Here is a 16378-nt window from a genome sequence, read left to right as displayed (position 1 = left end):
TTAGATGGATGCCAATTCCTCAGCCATATTTTTTCAAGATGTAAGGTCCCTGTGAGCTCAAGCTTTTGCAGTACTATGTTGTGATGAGTAGAAAAAAAAAGGAACAACTGTACAGAGTTGCTTATTCTGTTCTTTTCTGATGTTCAGCTGAGAAATGAAGTAGTGTACTAAAACTGACCTTGGAAAATGGCCACAAGGACTATAAGCTCAGAACTATCCTTAAACATCAAAGGGTAAAGCTTAAAAGAAGAAAATATGTCTAACTACACCACAGAACAAAAAATAGAACGCAATTATAGCAATTCTAAACCATGTTTGTAACACACAGCAGAACTAAGTAGAAAAACAACAGATCCATAAGGTGCGCATGATCAGAGAGAAGAAGGATTGGATTTGGCACTGGTGCAGTTATCAATGATCCTTAAAATTCTGCTGTTATGCTGAGCTTATTCACAAACTGTACTATAGTTATTATCACAATGAACTTCTAAGCCATGGATAATCTAAGGCAACATGCCCCATGTGATGGCATAAGCAAATCTTGATCCTTCCCTGAGTAAGACATTCAGTGCTCCTTCAGATGATACAGGTGTGTGAATGAATTTATCATGAGTAGATTTTCAAATAAAGGATCATTACTGCAGGACTAGATCCTACCCTCCTTCTCCTGATTCTGTTGACCTTATGAGTCAAACATTATGTATATGTACAGTCCTACACAGGGCACCCAGCGTTAGCCTTGCACTGATTATTTCATTTTCTATGCTATTCTAAAGCATCCTTCTTTGTCCACTTAATTTCATACAGTTGTATATTTGTTACACGTTCTTTCTACCTTCTTTTTCAGCTAGGTGTCATACTTCTTTCCATGTATACCCGCTTACCCTACGTTCTGGTTTCCTTTTCGTCAATATCTATGAACTAAAATTGTTGAGTAACTTACAAATTATAAAAATGAAGAGTATTATGCCCTGATTTGTATACAAAAGAGAATATAACATTACTAGATTTTTAGAAGAGCTAACATTATTAATAAACAACTTTACTATAAGAAGAGTACTTTGAATGGCAATTTTTCAGCTTGTACCTACATTTGAATTATGAACTGTTTTATACATTATGTTACAAATATATATTATCATTTCATGATGACTGCAAAAATTTGATCTGCATGGCATCCCATAAAAATTTGATTGATACTGGGCAGATAAATCAAAAAGGAGTCTGCAAGTAAGAATTTATCAGCATTTATATGTGAAAAATGGCTTTACTGGGATGTACTGTACAAACACAGTAATTGTAACTGAAGGTTTCAAAATGTACATGTTTTCATGGGCTTACTTACAGTCCATTGCTATTTTTTCTGATGTTCACTTTGGTGCAAAAAAGTTATTATTGCGGTGAGTTTCACTGTAGTGGGTGTTATACAGTGCAAGCTAGTGGTACACTTTTCAAGGGATTTTGCCTTTTTTTTTCCAGTGTGGTGTAACCATGGAGTTTGTATATCTTTTGTGTTTTTAAAGGGTTCTCAGCTCACTGGTTTTGATATTTATCTTTTAGGAAATGGTAATCTGGAATATTGTGCTTTGAAAAAGAATAGGTTAACTGTGTTTCATGTGTTAGAAGTCATAAAAATGTCTTACTGGAGTGGTGAAAATCATAGCAGTCTTAGAAAATAACTGGTACACCAAATGCAAAGTCACAGTTTACCCTGGGTTGAACAATTTTTATCTATATTAAGTCTTTACTTAAACTCAATAGATCTTAAGTACTGACAAAATAAATGCAACTGGTTATTTCAGTGATTTCTAATTTAAACAGGTAGTCTGACCCAGCTTTTTAGCTGTCTGATTAACTTCTGAATGGATAACATGCTCGGTGTTTATGCTTTTCAATTAATTATGGATTTTCAATTAATTCTGCATTCTTAGCTGGGTATTTCATAATTTTTACTGTGGATGTATGTCTTCAATCTTATTTTATTTCATTGCATTGTGCTTTTTTAATTATATCTATCTATGAAGTACATGCACATGGATTACTCTGTATTCTACTCTGTTCCTTTCCTAGGATCAGATACTTTTGTCTCATTTCTCTCCTTCCTTTAATCCATAATGCTACTATACCTTTTCCCACCTTTTTTCAGCTTATTTCATGCTCCTCCCCAGTCTTGCATTTCCTTACTACCATTTTTATTGCTTCCAAATTATTTGGCTGATTCATAAACACTGTGGACAATCCCTTAAACTGTCTGTGTGTGGCTAGGATGTATGACTATAACATAGTGGAGATACATGAAACATAATCACCCTATGTTAACAAAAATAAAAAGAGATATTGACAGTAGATAGTGATCTCATACACAATGTGCACCACCATCCCACTCTGCCTTGCCAGTCCAATTGCTTTATCAGCTGCACATGGTACATATCATGGTATGTAAGTTGACAGAGCTGTATTTGCCGTGATGCACTTCAAATGCACAAAGTGACACCAGGATAAACATACTGCAGTTTACATGAATACAGTAATAGTCCACTAACTGACTAGGCCATAATTCCTAGTGCATGGATGTGCACTTGTCATCTGCAGTGCTTCCCACTGATGGCAATGGCTGTTTAATGGAATTTCAGGCAATGCTGCCATGAGCTTGGAGATGGAGTCATACGGACTGGGTTTTGCTGCTGTTCCTATTAGTGAGAGCTTAACTGTGTCACTGTTTTGGGAGGGGTGAAGTGTGATTTTGGTAAGGCATTTATGTGCACTGTGCTCCACAGAGGGATGTCCCATAGCACTCCTTTATAATATATATTGACCGTTGTGGTGTCTGTCCAAGTAATGATGACAGTATTGCTCACTTATTTTATGTCAAGCACCATATCACGGTTTCTTCTTTTTGGGTGCCAGGATGCACACTCTGGTGTAAAATGCCTGCACTTTACTTGCAGTAATCACTGCCAGCACTTCATGGTGTAATCTGTGATTCTCACATTTATGAACTGCAGACTATGCCTAAGTCCCCATTTCTACATCTATATCGCATACTTGGATTCCTTCAGGTATGTAGTAATGTATGTTGATACTCCACTGTGCATGAGTCTGTTTATGAATCATGCAGGCCTCTGATATGTAGTTTGTTGATAGTCCAATGCATTTGGTTCAATTCATGAATCATGCAGGGTTCTGGTATGTGACTTGGATGGTGCACCAACTATGGATAATGCTTAATCCAGACCAGATGTTTTCTTGTTTCTATGACTTTTGCATCCTTCACTCCATTTAATATTTCTCTGCTGTATCTCTCCTATAAAACAAGTGCTGATACAAGGTGAGGAATATGGAGGAATTACATTTCCCAGAAGTCTGTCTGTTCAAATCTAACAAAAATTCTGTTTCAGTTTAAAAACATTTCTGTAATTGTACGATAATCAGACTTATATCAAGCATGTTCTGGCTAAAACTTCATTTTCATCACTTTTAAACTGAATATTAAATTCAGAAAATTTAAAATCAATTATGCTGTCACTTCATGGCAATGGGATCATTAAAATGAACTGAGTTAATCTTTGGGCTCAACATAGTAGCTTTTTCTACTGAGTCCTTAACTGAAGAATTACTGTATATATTTGTTATTATTATTTTACTTCCTTTTAATTTCTGCCTTTCAGTTTGGGTTTAAGTTGTGACAAGAACCTCTTTGTTGTCCTCCAACCACTTCAAACTATTTAAGCATCAACAGCTGTTCTACATCCTTGCAGGCAAGATAGGATTCTTGGGATACAATGGGCAGGGGTAATGGGGTAAATGGCTTTACACACGTTATGAGTGGGGTGAGCAGATTCCTACTTATTATGAGACAGCATGCTGTGGTGAAATCATTTGGGGATGTAAGCTCTCTTCATTTTGTTGCAATACCCACAACAGTGGTTTCCAATCAGAAGCTGACAAATAGAAACTATGTTCCAATAGCTTTGCCTAATAGCCTGCCAACAAACAACAACTCAACATGCAAAAGGCTCAGTACAGTATCAGATTTTCTGTGTGATGATGTCTTTGCATTGTAGTGTAGATTTAGCCTGTTGAAATTCTTTTTCCCTGTGACCATGCTACCAGATATTTCTGTTATTTAGTGCCTTAGGCCTGGATCCATTAGAAGGGAAGCAGCCATCTGTTTTACATTTGACTAGGGCATGGTTCAGATTCCAAGTGGGTTTACCAGTTCTTTAAGATATGTCCAGGACTGAGCAACAAGATGCAGACACCTCAACTACCATCCACTAAGTAGTCTAAGAAACTCTCTGCAAGAATTCACCATTTATTTTCATTGATTTACTGTTTACTCTCCAAAACAGAGCTAAGGAAATCATCCAAATTTTGGAGGTATCCACTATTTGTCATTGAAGGACGATTCCCTGAGGAAACAACTCCCCAAACACAACCCACCAAAAATCAGCATGGCAAAAAAATTGCTCTTAGCATTTTTTTGCAGGAGGACAGGTTCCCCTGCAGCCCACAAGAACTTATATATACCAGCTCCGCTGTCACACATAATTAAAGTAAAAAGATATTTGGGAAAAGTGTCAGAATGGATTTCTTAAACTAGAATTATTTCAGACATCATGCTGTCACTACTTCTGTGTAAGCTGAGACAGGAAAACAAAACTATTTCTAGGCAGAAGTGGCAGGATTGATTTCTTCAAGTAAAATTATTCAGACATTACTGCAAATTAGAAGAGGAAAGCATAACCATGCTTTGTTTGTCAGGCTGCAAGGTGACTAAATAGTATTGTCAGAGGCATATGAATAGAGATGCTGTTAGAACAGAAGCATTATAGAGAAATATGAATAGAGCATTGTTAAGCATATGATGCTATGACCTCACTCTGTGATAATATGACCAAATTCTGTTGAATAAGGTATTGTGAGGCATACAGAAATTTTTTGGACATTCGAGTTTGAGAAGTAACTGTTATGAGACAAGGAATTTTCCAGAACAGTAGCTATTATTCAGATAGAAAAGAAAAGTTTATTGGATGATGTGACAGTCAGCTAAGAAATGTGGAAAGTATTGGAGAATATTTCAAACTACCTAAACAGAGAGATTATGACCTGCTGATTCTTGTACCTTTTGTGAATAAAGGTAACTATAGCCTGCTATGATTTAGACTCACTTTTTGTGTTTCTCAGAATGCTGCTGTATCCTGTTTGTGAATAAACCTGCTTGCTACATCATGACTTTTTTTTCTAAAAGATTTACTTCAGATCTATAGCTTTAGGTCAACAGAAGTAATCTCCCAAAACAAAAGGAATTGACACCAGCACACACTTCAAAACTGCAATGGCAGTGATTTCTTTTGGAAAACAGTAATCAAACAGTTGAACTGCAGTGAGTTATGCTCAGTGAGTTGCTTCCTAGGGGAGTAGCTTTCAATTATTAATATTACTACTCATTTAAAAGGGCAGTTATTTGACTTGATTTTCAAGCAGGACATAATCACTTCAGATCTGTGAATGGAACCACTTTCTTGGTCAGAACATTACCTGACCCTTTTCTACCTGTAGTGCTCCCAGAATGTAATCAACCAATACTGAGGAGATACAACTTAGGAAGTTGTAAGATTTATTTAATAGTGACTGTTGGAACAGTTCTTTCTGATATAGTGCAAATGATCTTCATCCACTAGTAAAGGTCTGTGAAAAAGGGCATCAGTAGTTCTGTGAAGTAACTTGTATCAGTTTGTATATGCCTAGTAACACGTGATATTTTCAAAGGCTGATACATTCAAGAGCTTCACAAGCACAGAAGATTTGAATAGAGGTTGGTGCATAAGTGGAAGTGCAAGAGCTTCACAAAGCACAGAAGATTTGGACTTAGGTTGGAGTACAAGTGGAAGTGCAAGAGCTTCACATGCACAGAAGATATGGATAGAGGTTGAAGCACAAGTGGAATTGATTATACTTAATATACAAAAAGTTGGTTTTCCAATCAGAAATTTAAGAAAATGAAATTGCTGTCTGCTACTAGCTTCTAACCATACACTAATACTTACACAAATCATGAACAGGATATGCTAATTAACTGTAAAGCCTTTTCTAATGCTAAATGTAAAGTTGTTGTTCAGTATTTTGTTGATATGGTTGCCTGCTTTAATGCTGAAACCCTCCAAAATATCCACAGTGTACTTGTTTGTGATACAGAGTAAGTATTTCCTGGTTGGTTATGGACTGAGTTTTGATATATCAACTATGATGAGATCATGGATCTAATTATAACTATTTGCTATCTCTCACTGCTGCTAGAACTCAATCTGTCTACGCTGATCTTATCATCAATGAAAATCCCAGGTCGTATTATTTTATAAACTGTGCATTCCTTACTGTGAATGAATGTTTACACACTGCAATTAGAGACCACTGTAATACTCACTCTTTATTTTATTTTATTTATTTTTATTTTCCATTTGTTTAACGGGTTAGTCTGATTGGACACAAGGTGACTGTTTTCAGCAGAGGCTCGGGGAGTAAAGCTCCAAATACATAGTAAAAAAATTATAAAAAAATAATAAAAATAATAAAAAAAATTGTATAAACATAGCTATTTTGTACAAAGAGCATAGAACATATAAAAGGAGTAAAAATCTGAGTTTTACAATTGATGCAGCATACAGTGGCTAGAATATTGACAAACAATTAAACAAGATATTACACAACAAATATAGGATTGCTTGAACATAAGTTCAAAAAGAAGTTTCCACAGAAAAACAGGGTCATAAACTAGAAATCATAACTATAAAGGTGGATGCTGGATCCACATGACCCGAAAATTAATTCTTTTATCATCAGGTTGTATGAAAAGTGGCTTGCATTCAGTTAGAGTGTTATACATCTTTTCAGCACCTCTTAGATCTTATCAGGACAAGTTTAGGTGTTGCTAATACATTGAAACCACTTTATCAGTGTTGGTATGACATTCTGGTGGTAAGAAATCAATGTTTATATTCAGTTTTGGTCTTGCTGATAACAGTGACTGTGATCTCATTGTAAACGTTCTGCCAAAGTTCTTAACTGTTTTTTTGTCTTACCTCTTAGGGCACTCACAGAGAGTTGCCTCAAATATAAATTCTGCTATGATTCACCTTCTCTGTTTCAAGATTGTTCTGTAATTCAGACAATGTTTCAAGGATCTACAGGTTTCTATTCTGACCTCATTTCTTTTCACAGAATACATTGTTCCCCTAGGCGATGCCTTCAGAGGGAAAGGTTGGCAGTACCACTATAATGCCAGTGATATTGTTATGTCTACTTCCCTTTGGAGCACACAACCCTAATTGTCTAATTGAAAGAAACATGGCTTCAGGAATGCTTTTTGCTATAGCATGATTAACTGCTACTTTCACTATTTACTGTAACATCAATGAGTTCTTTGTTACAGATGGTATTTTTGTTGACATGACAAGGACTTTCAAAACTGTTAACCACAAATTCCTCCTTACAAAACTGCATACACTTAACATTGGCTAAAATGTTATCACATGATCCTAAAGTTAACTAGACAGCAGGATATTCCAGGTTTATGCCAACAATTATGTCTAATACTGAGATCCTAAATACAGGAGTCCCCAGGCTCTATTTTAGGATCCTTACTGTTTTCTCTTTTCATTAATGATCTTCCTGATGAACTCCTTATGCATGACCTACTTCTTTATGCTGAACACCTTCTCAGATACATATTTACATTTCAGTAGTTCACATCCCTTCCACCATAAAAAATCAGTAATTAAAGGTCAGTTAGTTCGGGCTGCAAGGATGGTCACAGTTGATATTGAATTTTTGAAGGAATGTGAAAAAATAGCTGATATGTTTTTTTCTAGGGAGTATCCGAGAGACCTTATTGAGGAAATCATGACCGAGATTACACAGAAGAGGTCTAATGGTGTCTATACCCCATTATTACAGGGTAAAGCCCTTTCCCATAACATGACTAATGGTATTACCAACCAAGTGACAAACAGGTTCCTGGTCTCTTTTATACTAACATTCAGCTCAGAAAGTGGACAGATTCTTTCAATAATAAAGAAAAACTGGAATTTGCTTTGTAAAAATTCTGAATTGCATTCACTATTAGGGCCACTTACCTCTTTTACATTTAAGAAAGGTAAGAACTTGAAAAACCTTATGGAGGCAAGTAACATTAGAACTGTATGGAACCCAGGTATGACCAAATGTGAATCCTGTAATTATTGTAAATTTATAGATATAGAGTACACATTTTATATTAGGGATCAACGTTACACCATTACATCAGGTAGATTTAATTGTAATTCTACCTATGTTATATATTTAGCTCAATGTCAACTATGCCCCACTTTCTACATTGGGAAAACAGATCGTAGATTATGAGAGTGGGTATATGAGTATCTTTATTATATCAGAAAGGAGAAAACTGAAAATGCCCTAGCTAGTCATATTAAAGGGAACCCTACTCACAGCTTCAGGTTTAAACTTATTGATCATATCCCAAAAGATGTAAGGGGTGGACCAAGATCTGTACTTTTTGAGAATAGGGAATTAATGTGGCAGATCTGGTTGGACGCTTGCCACTATCCTGGCATCAATGACTGTTGTTCCATTCAGTGCCTCTTGAGACTTAAGAGCTTGAACAGGTAGTTTAAAATGTAATGTATTATGTAAAATACAGCAGCATTATTATGAAAAATACAACAGCATTATTAAGAAAGGAGGTAGGTAGATTATTTTTATTTTTACCCTTATGCCTATCTGCCTATCTTACTATTTTTTCTTAATATTCTTTATTTAATGAATTTTTTACTTATTATAAGTTTAAAAATTAATTTGTCAGGGTTTGTAGATCTCCTATGTATAGGAAATTGACTAATTATAAACCCTTAAGGTTAACAATTACTGCATGTTAGTTTTATATTTAAAGAAAACAAGGTCCGTTCCTGGTCACAGCATGTACAATGCACTGGCACAATAGCGGATTAACGAAATGTCTCTTTATTGACCACAAAATAATTATTTCATTAATCCGCTATTGTGCCAGTGCATTGTACATGCTGTGACCAGGAACAGACCTTGTTTTCTTTTACTTTGTCTTCTGTTCCGGTGCCTACTAGTTTTCTTAGTTTTATATTTAACTAACATGCTGGAATGCAAAGGCTGAGTATGATTTCTTTTGCCTATCCTTGTAAGTACAGTAGTTTATTTTATTTTATTTAATTCTATTTCATGTTACTGTATTAAATTTTGTATTCTGCACCAACTAGTAGCATTTATTGTTGAACTTAAATTGTGCTGCAAAGTTTAAGGTAATTTATTATGTTTAATTGATATATATTAAGTAATTAAGTTAATAGGAGAAAGAAGTGGGAAGTGTATTTAAGTGAATTTGAGCTGCTGTTTGTTGTCTGAAGAAGTCTAGTTACTAAACTAGATGAAAAGTGCTTAATTCTACTTGTGATTTGCTACCAGTTTTTTACTCAAGTTATTTTAATAAAGAGCTGAAGAGCTGAAGACTTTGGGGTGCTGTTTGTTCCTGCTATGATTGGTTTAATGTCCATTTATTTAACAAATTCTCGAGTTTCATCCACAAATTTAAAGAGGAAGTCATTCTAGTGGTTAATGCTTTATATTTTGAGCTATCTGATTACAAACCTGTCTTGTCTACAGTAACCTAGAATTTTATGTCCTTCATATCAAATGCATTATCATACGTTGATTATGTCAGCTTCTTTTGACCAACTCACTCTAGTTGCTTAGCATGGTTGTCATTTTAAGTCTTATTGATAATTCAAACCTTATGTGACGCCATTTACATCCTTCTCAAAGAAACATCATTACCAGCAGAGCTATCAGCTCTATTTATCTGGTGAGGGACTGTTAGTTGTTCCTAGAACACACTTATCTCTGTCAGGTGCTCATTTGTCAGCATTCCGCTGTCTTGAAGAATTCATTATGTAATCATCAAGCAAGTAACTCAAAGGCCATTTTAGGAGGTTCCTGAATATATCATTTTTTTTTAATTTTATTACACTCTTTGAGCCTATTTTTTTTTTTGCTATTTATTGGCAATATTTATTTCATTAATATGTTTAATTACTTTATCTTTGTAGAGTGTTTATTTTGTGAAAAAAAAATGTAAAGCTATGAATCTATATTGCATATGCATAACTTACTAATTTGTCTTAGTTTTGTTTTTTCATTATTGTTAATAAGTCTGTTATTTTTAAAAGTTAGTTTATGTTGTTATAATTTTGAATTTAGGCTTTGCAAATGGCTCCCTGTCATTCTGAGACCTGAACCTATACTTATGAGTCCCACTGTTTATCTGTTGACTTCAAAACCACTAATCCTGGGAAATATTCTGTGATACTACAGTTTTAGACATGGTATATACTGCAATCTAAAGCATGGTATATACTTGTTGATATATTTATTTATTGTTTGTTTGATTGTTAACTCTGTGGGTGAGCTGGCCTATCGATGCTTTTCAGCTATGATCCGGGCTCCATCAAGCAGGAGTATTCATAAGTTCATAGGTAGGTACTAGGCTATTGGCCCTAGGGTGTAATTAAGCCTAGCCAAAATGTTTCGGCTTGCGCCTCCCATGTGATTTAGTTACCTGCACCTCTGTCGAGCAGGGCGACAGAAGTGATTCCCTGGGTGAATTTCCTGTTCCCCATCCGCTCATCAAGATTCTTCTTGAAGAGCACTAATGAGGAGCTCTGCCTCACATATATGGGGACCTTATTCCAGAGCAGGGGAATCCCTGGGACATGAATCTGTCCCTCCAACAGGTCCTGTTTATTGTAGAGGTCAGGTTAAGGTCCCTAGAGCGTGTAGCTTAGGTAGATTGGGTTTTCCTTAGGTGGAACATTTCCAGTAATTTGGGGTTTGACATAGCCTTGTATGTCAGGCAAAGATCACCTCTGAGTAGCCGGTATGCAACCGAGCACAGTTGAAGTTTTTTCAGCCTGGTGGCATACGGCATCTGTTTTAGACCTATTATCCTCTTGGCGAGGTATTTTTGAGGTCTCTCCAGTTGCTGCAGGTGTCTAGTAAGGTACATCCCAAATGAGGCACTGTACTCAATAATGGGTCTAATGAGTGATGAGTAGAGGGGTCAATAACATCCTTTTTTTCTAGATGCAAACCCCTTTGTGATAAGGTGGGCCATATGCAAGGATTTTCTAACCACCTTAGCGATGTGGTTATCGAAGGAGAGGTTACTGTCCACCTGGGTCCCCAGGTCTCTTACACACTCTCTGTGTTAAGTGAGCTGCCACCTATATGGTAATTCGTAGGCACTTGGTTTTCCCGAAGGGGATGGCAATGCACTTTTTGGCATTTAGCTTGAGGTCATGATTTTAGCACCATGTATCTGTTTCAATGAGAACCTTTTGAAGGATATCTACATCAGTAGGAGTCTCGATTATGGCACCCAGTTTGCAGTCGTCTGCGAACTTTGTTAGCCATAGTCTCCCTGTGTTTACTTGTACCTCGGAGAAGTAAATACCGAATAGGAGACGTCCCAAGACTGAGCCCTGGGGTACTCCACTTGTCACTGGTTTGGAGTCGGACCTAGCATTTCCTATTTTCACTGTATGGGTTCTGTCCATGAGCCAGTTAGCAACCCATCTTGTAATGTAGGGGTTTATATTAAGGTTTGTGAGTTTGTCTATAATTCCAGAGTGGGGAATGGTATCAAATGCTTTTGCAAGGTCAAGGTATGCCGTGTGGACTACTTTTCCCTTATCAATTGCTTTGGTGACTGTCTCAAGAAGTCAACCAGGTTTAGAAGACATGACCTGCCCTTTACAAAACCAAACTGAGTAGGGTCCAGGGTCTGTAGGTTCCCAATGTTGTTGTTTATGAGTTCCATGACGATGTGCTCCATGGCCTTGCAGATGAGGCTTGTCAGGCTGATGGGGCGATAGATCCCAGGGTCGGTGGTGGCTCCTCCCTTGTGAAGTGGGACAACCTTTGCCATGCGCCACTCAGTGGGCACATAGCCTGAGGCAAGGCTGTGGTTGAACATGGCACTTAGGTGGGGAATTAGTTTGTTTTGGAGTTCATGTAACACGCAGCCTGGGATGCTGTCTGGTCCCATGGATGCTGTGTTTTTGCTTTAGAAAGTGCCGTTCTCACCTGGGTGTCTGAAATTATGGGGGCAGTGCAATATTCTGGTATAGATATGGGCCCTTTAGGGGGTGAGGGAGGGGTAAAGTTTGCACTGAACCTATCTGCCAGTATATTGGTGATATCAGTTGGTTCCGTGAATTTTGAACTGTTATGTTGTAGCTCAGAGTAGATCTGAGAGTTGCCACTTACAGTTCTTGACATAGCTAAAAAATGCTTTGTGGTTGCACTGGTGTCCGTTGCTATTTTTCTTTCAAAGCTTGCCTTTGAGGGTTTAGGAAGGGATCTTAGCTTTTTGCTGAGGATGGTCAGTGAGCTCTTCCCTTCCTGGGTTTTTACCCTTTTTTGTAATCATTTCTTTCTTCTGTTATAGAGCTTGTTTATGGCTAGAGTTCACTAGACTGGCTTCTTTTTTTTTTGGAGGAATGGGTCTTGGTTTTGTTTGGGATAGCACGGTCCATGCACTCATGCAAGTGCTTGCTGAGTGCTTCTATGAAGGCTACAGCAGATTCAACCAAGTTGTCATTCTGCATGGGAGTAACGAAGTTTGCCACCTCTGTCTTAAGTAGCATAAAGTTTGCTTTGGAGAAGTTTTTCACTGTGGTTTCCTTGGGGGGGGGGGGTGATATGTGGATATCGAAGGTGATGAGTTTATGGTCTGATCTAACCAACGAGTATTTTACTACAGGCACATGTCCCCCATGTTGGTGATGACCAATTCCAGTATATTGTTGCCCCTTGTGAGGGTGTTGATAAGCTGGTCCAGGGCATTTGAGTTCATATATTTCAGGAAGCGTTGGGCAAAGGTATTTGTGCTTGAGTAGTTTTCCCAGTTGGTGTTTGGGTAATTGAAGTCAACCAATATTAGGGTGTTTGTTTGGACTCCCATGTTTTCCAGTACCTCAAGGAACAAGGAGTGGGGGTCTTGGGGCAGGGAAGGTGGTCTGTAGAAAGCTACAATCTGGATTTCAGTTTTGCCCATTGTCAGTTACACTTGGATGATCTCTGAGGCATTGTACTTTGCAACTAGTCTCGAGGTGTGGTTATCCAAGATGAATATGGATACGCCACCTCCCTTAGTGTTTCGGTCCAGGTTTTGTGGCCAAAATGTGTGGTATGAGTTGTAGCCTGGAATCGCTGGGGTGCTCTCTTGAGCCTTGAACCAGGTCTCAGTTATTGTACAAATATCGATGTTCTCCATTTTGAGAAGAGCCTCGAGTGAGTGCATTTTGAGGTTTAAACTCCTGGCGCTGAGCAGCATTACCCTCAGTTTTTTGTCACTGGAACTTATTATGGTGGTGGGTTTGTCTTTTGAGCCCTGCCTAAAAAAGGCACTATGGGGGTGGCAAGAGCCTTGGCCAGTATCCTGAATACCAGGGGTGACAGGTGCAAGCCATCTCTGGTGAAGCATTGTGGCTTGTCGAGCATGTCGTCCCAGGCAGACAGATACTGGATTCCCTTTGAATGACACCAGAAGCTTAGCCAATTGTTGAAATTTATAATTTTTTCCTTGTACTGAGGTATCATTCTTGGTGACAGTAAGATGCTACTCAGAGCTAGGGTCATACCTGCCTGGGTTACATGATCAGAGAGGTCTTCCATGTCTCTTTTCGTGTAGTCCAGGGAGGTATGTCTCAGGTCATTCACAAAAACATGGACTATGACAGAGTCATATTTGTACTTGTTATGGAGTGACCTGAGTGCCTGCATGATATGGCAGATTCTGGCACCCGACAGGCAGCTGACAGTAACCTTCTCTTTGTCCAGCCTGGTGAGAGGGACATTGGTGTGCCTGACTATGGAGTCCCCTATTACAAGTGTGTTAGGTATGATGTTATGCCTTATGGGCTGTGGTTGTGTGGCACACTGATTTTGGAGGTTATGTGTCGGTTGCGGTGTGTTTGTGGGTGGAGGTTGCTTGTGTGTCTGCTTTGGAGGTCTCTGTTATTTCCGCAGATTTTTATTTAGAGCCTCTGAGTATGTCTTTGTGTATCTATGTGTAGGATTTGCAGTTGCAGGTGTTCATAGGTTCATAGGCTGGTACTAGGCTATCAGCCCCAGGGCCTATACAAGCCTAGCCATAACAATTCCCTGGCTATTTCTTCCCACACTATTTACTTCCCTGGACCCGTGTCTAGCAGGGCAACTGACGTGATCTCTGGGGTGAATTTCCTGTCTCCCATACATTCTTCGAGGTTCCTTTTGAAGAGGGCCAAAGAGGCGCTCTGCTTGACATGTATGGTCAGTCTATTCCAGAGTCTGGTAAGTTTCTGGGTCAAGAACCTATCTCTCCAGCATGTTTTGTTTATTGTGATGACAAGGTTTAGATCTCTGGAGCATGTGGCTCTGAGGGATTGGGATTTCTTTAAGTGTAGCATGTCCATCAGTTCTGGGTTTGACATGGACTTGTATGTTAAGCAGAGATCGCCTCTGAGTAGACGATATGTGACAGAGTATAGCTGGAGTTTTTTAAGGCGGTCAGCGTGGGGCATCTGGTTTAGGCCTGTGATTATTTTAGTGAGGTATTTCTGCAGCCTTTCCAGTTGTTGCAGATGTCTTGAGAGGTACATACCAAATGGGGCATTGTATTCTATAATGGGTCTAATGAGGGATGAGTACAGTGGGACAATGACCTCCTTTTTTCTGGATAAAAAGCCCTTAATGATGAGGTGTGCCACATAGAAGGATTTCCTGACTGTTGTGGCAATGTGGTTATCGAAGGTGAGACCACTGTCCACCTGTGTCCCTAAGTCTCTTATCACACTTCAATGTTTAGTGTACTGCCACCTATGGTAATTCACGGGTACATGGTTTTTCCCAAAGGGGATAACTATACATTTCTTGGCATTGAGCTTGAACCCATGGCTCTAACACCAAGCATCTGTTTCTGTAAGGCCCTTTTGTAGAGTATCCACATCATTTGGGGATTCAATAATGGCTCCTAGTTTGCAGTCATCTGTGAACTTTGTTAGCCAGAATCCCTTAGTGTTGGCCTGTACTTCAGAGAAGTAGATGCCAAACAAGAGCGGTCCCAGGACTGAACCCTGAGGTACTCCACTTGTCACCTGTCTGGAGCTGGATTTGGAGTCGGCTACTTTTACAGTGTGGGTTCTGTCAGTAATCCAGTTGGCAACCCATCGAGTGACATAGGGATTAATGCTCAGCTTAGTAAGTCTATCTATGATTCCAGAGTGGGGGATGGTGTCAAAGGCCTTGGCGAGGTCCATATAGGCTGTGTGAACTGCCTCACCCTCATCCATGGCTCTGGAGACTGATTTGAAGAAGTAAATCAGGTTCAGGAGACAAGATCGGCCCTTCACGAACCCAAACTGGGTGGGGTCCAGAGTTTGAAGGTTGCCAATCTCTTTGTTTATAAGTTCCATGATAATACGTTCTATGGCCTTGCAGATCAGGTTCATTAGAGTGATGGGGTGGTAGTTCCTGGGATCCAAGGTGGATCCCCCCTTGTGGAGTGGGATAACTGTAGCTGTGCACCACTCAGTGGGCATAAAGCCTGAGGTGAGGCTATGATTAAACATGACACTTAGGTGAGATGCCAGTTCATTTTGTAGTTCATGTAATACACAGCCCGGGATGTCATCTGGTCCCATGGATGCTGTATTCTTAGCTTTGGAGAGTGTGTTTTTTACCTGTGTGGCCTTTATACTGGAATTTGGCAACCTTCTGGTATTGAGATGGGGCGTTTAGGGGGTGAGAGGGGGGTGAAGTTGGCACTGAATTGATCTGCCAGGATATTGGCAATATCCTTGGGATCAGTATATTTAATGCCATTATGTTGTAGCTCAGAGCAGATCTGAGCATTACCATTTAGATTCATGACATAGTTATAGAATGCCTTGTGGTTGTCTTTGGCATCTTTGGCAATTTTATTTTCATATCTAGCTTTGGAGGATTTTATGAGGGATCTCAGCTTCTTACTGAGGCTGGTAAGGGAGTTTTTTGCATCCTGGGATTTTCCTCTTTTCTGCAATAGTTTCTTCCTTTTGTTGTAAAGTTTGTTTATGGCAGGGGACCACCAGATTGGCTTCCTTTTTTTTGGAGGAGAGCATCTTGGTTCTATTTGGGATGGCATGATTCATGCATGAGTGGATGTGTTCATACAGTGCCTTAGTGTAGGATTCAGCAGTCAAACTTTCAGTTCCCATCTGCATGGGTGTCATGAAGTTTGTCACTTCTGACTTGAGCAGCATGAAGTTAG

At 38.8% G+C, this 16378-nt stretch overlaps 1 long non-coding RNA gene across 1 annotated transcript in view; it reads right to left on the bottom strand.

The window, feature by feature from the left end:
* LOC122791548 overlaps positions 1-16378 on the bottom strand; it is a 55542-nt gene that overhangs the window by 25193 nt on the left and 13971 nt on the right. The window lies entirely within an intron of this gene.

Source organism: Protopterus annectens, chromosome 17.part0 (assembly GCF_019279795.1).
Source record: "Protopterus annectens isolate FY-2018-M chromosome 17.part0, PAN1.0, whole genome shotgun sequence".
In the NCBI taxonomy this organism is placed as follows: domain Eukaryota; kingdom Metazoa; phylum Chordata; order Ceratodontiformes; family Protopteridae; genus Protopterus; species Protopterus annectens.
The sequence above is the reverse complement of the archived record's forward strand: the minus strand, read 5'-3'. Positions and strand labels throughout refer to the sequence as shown.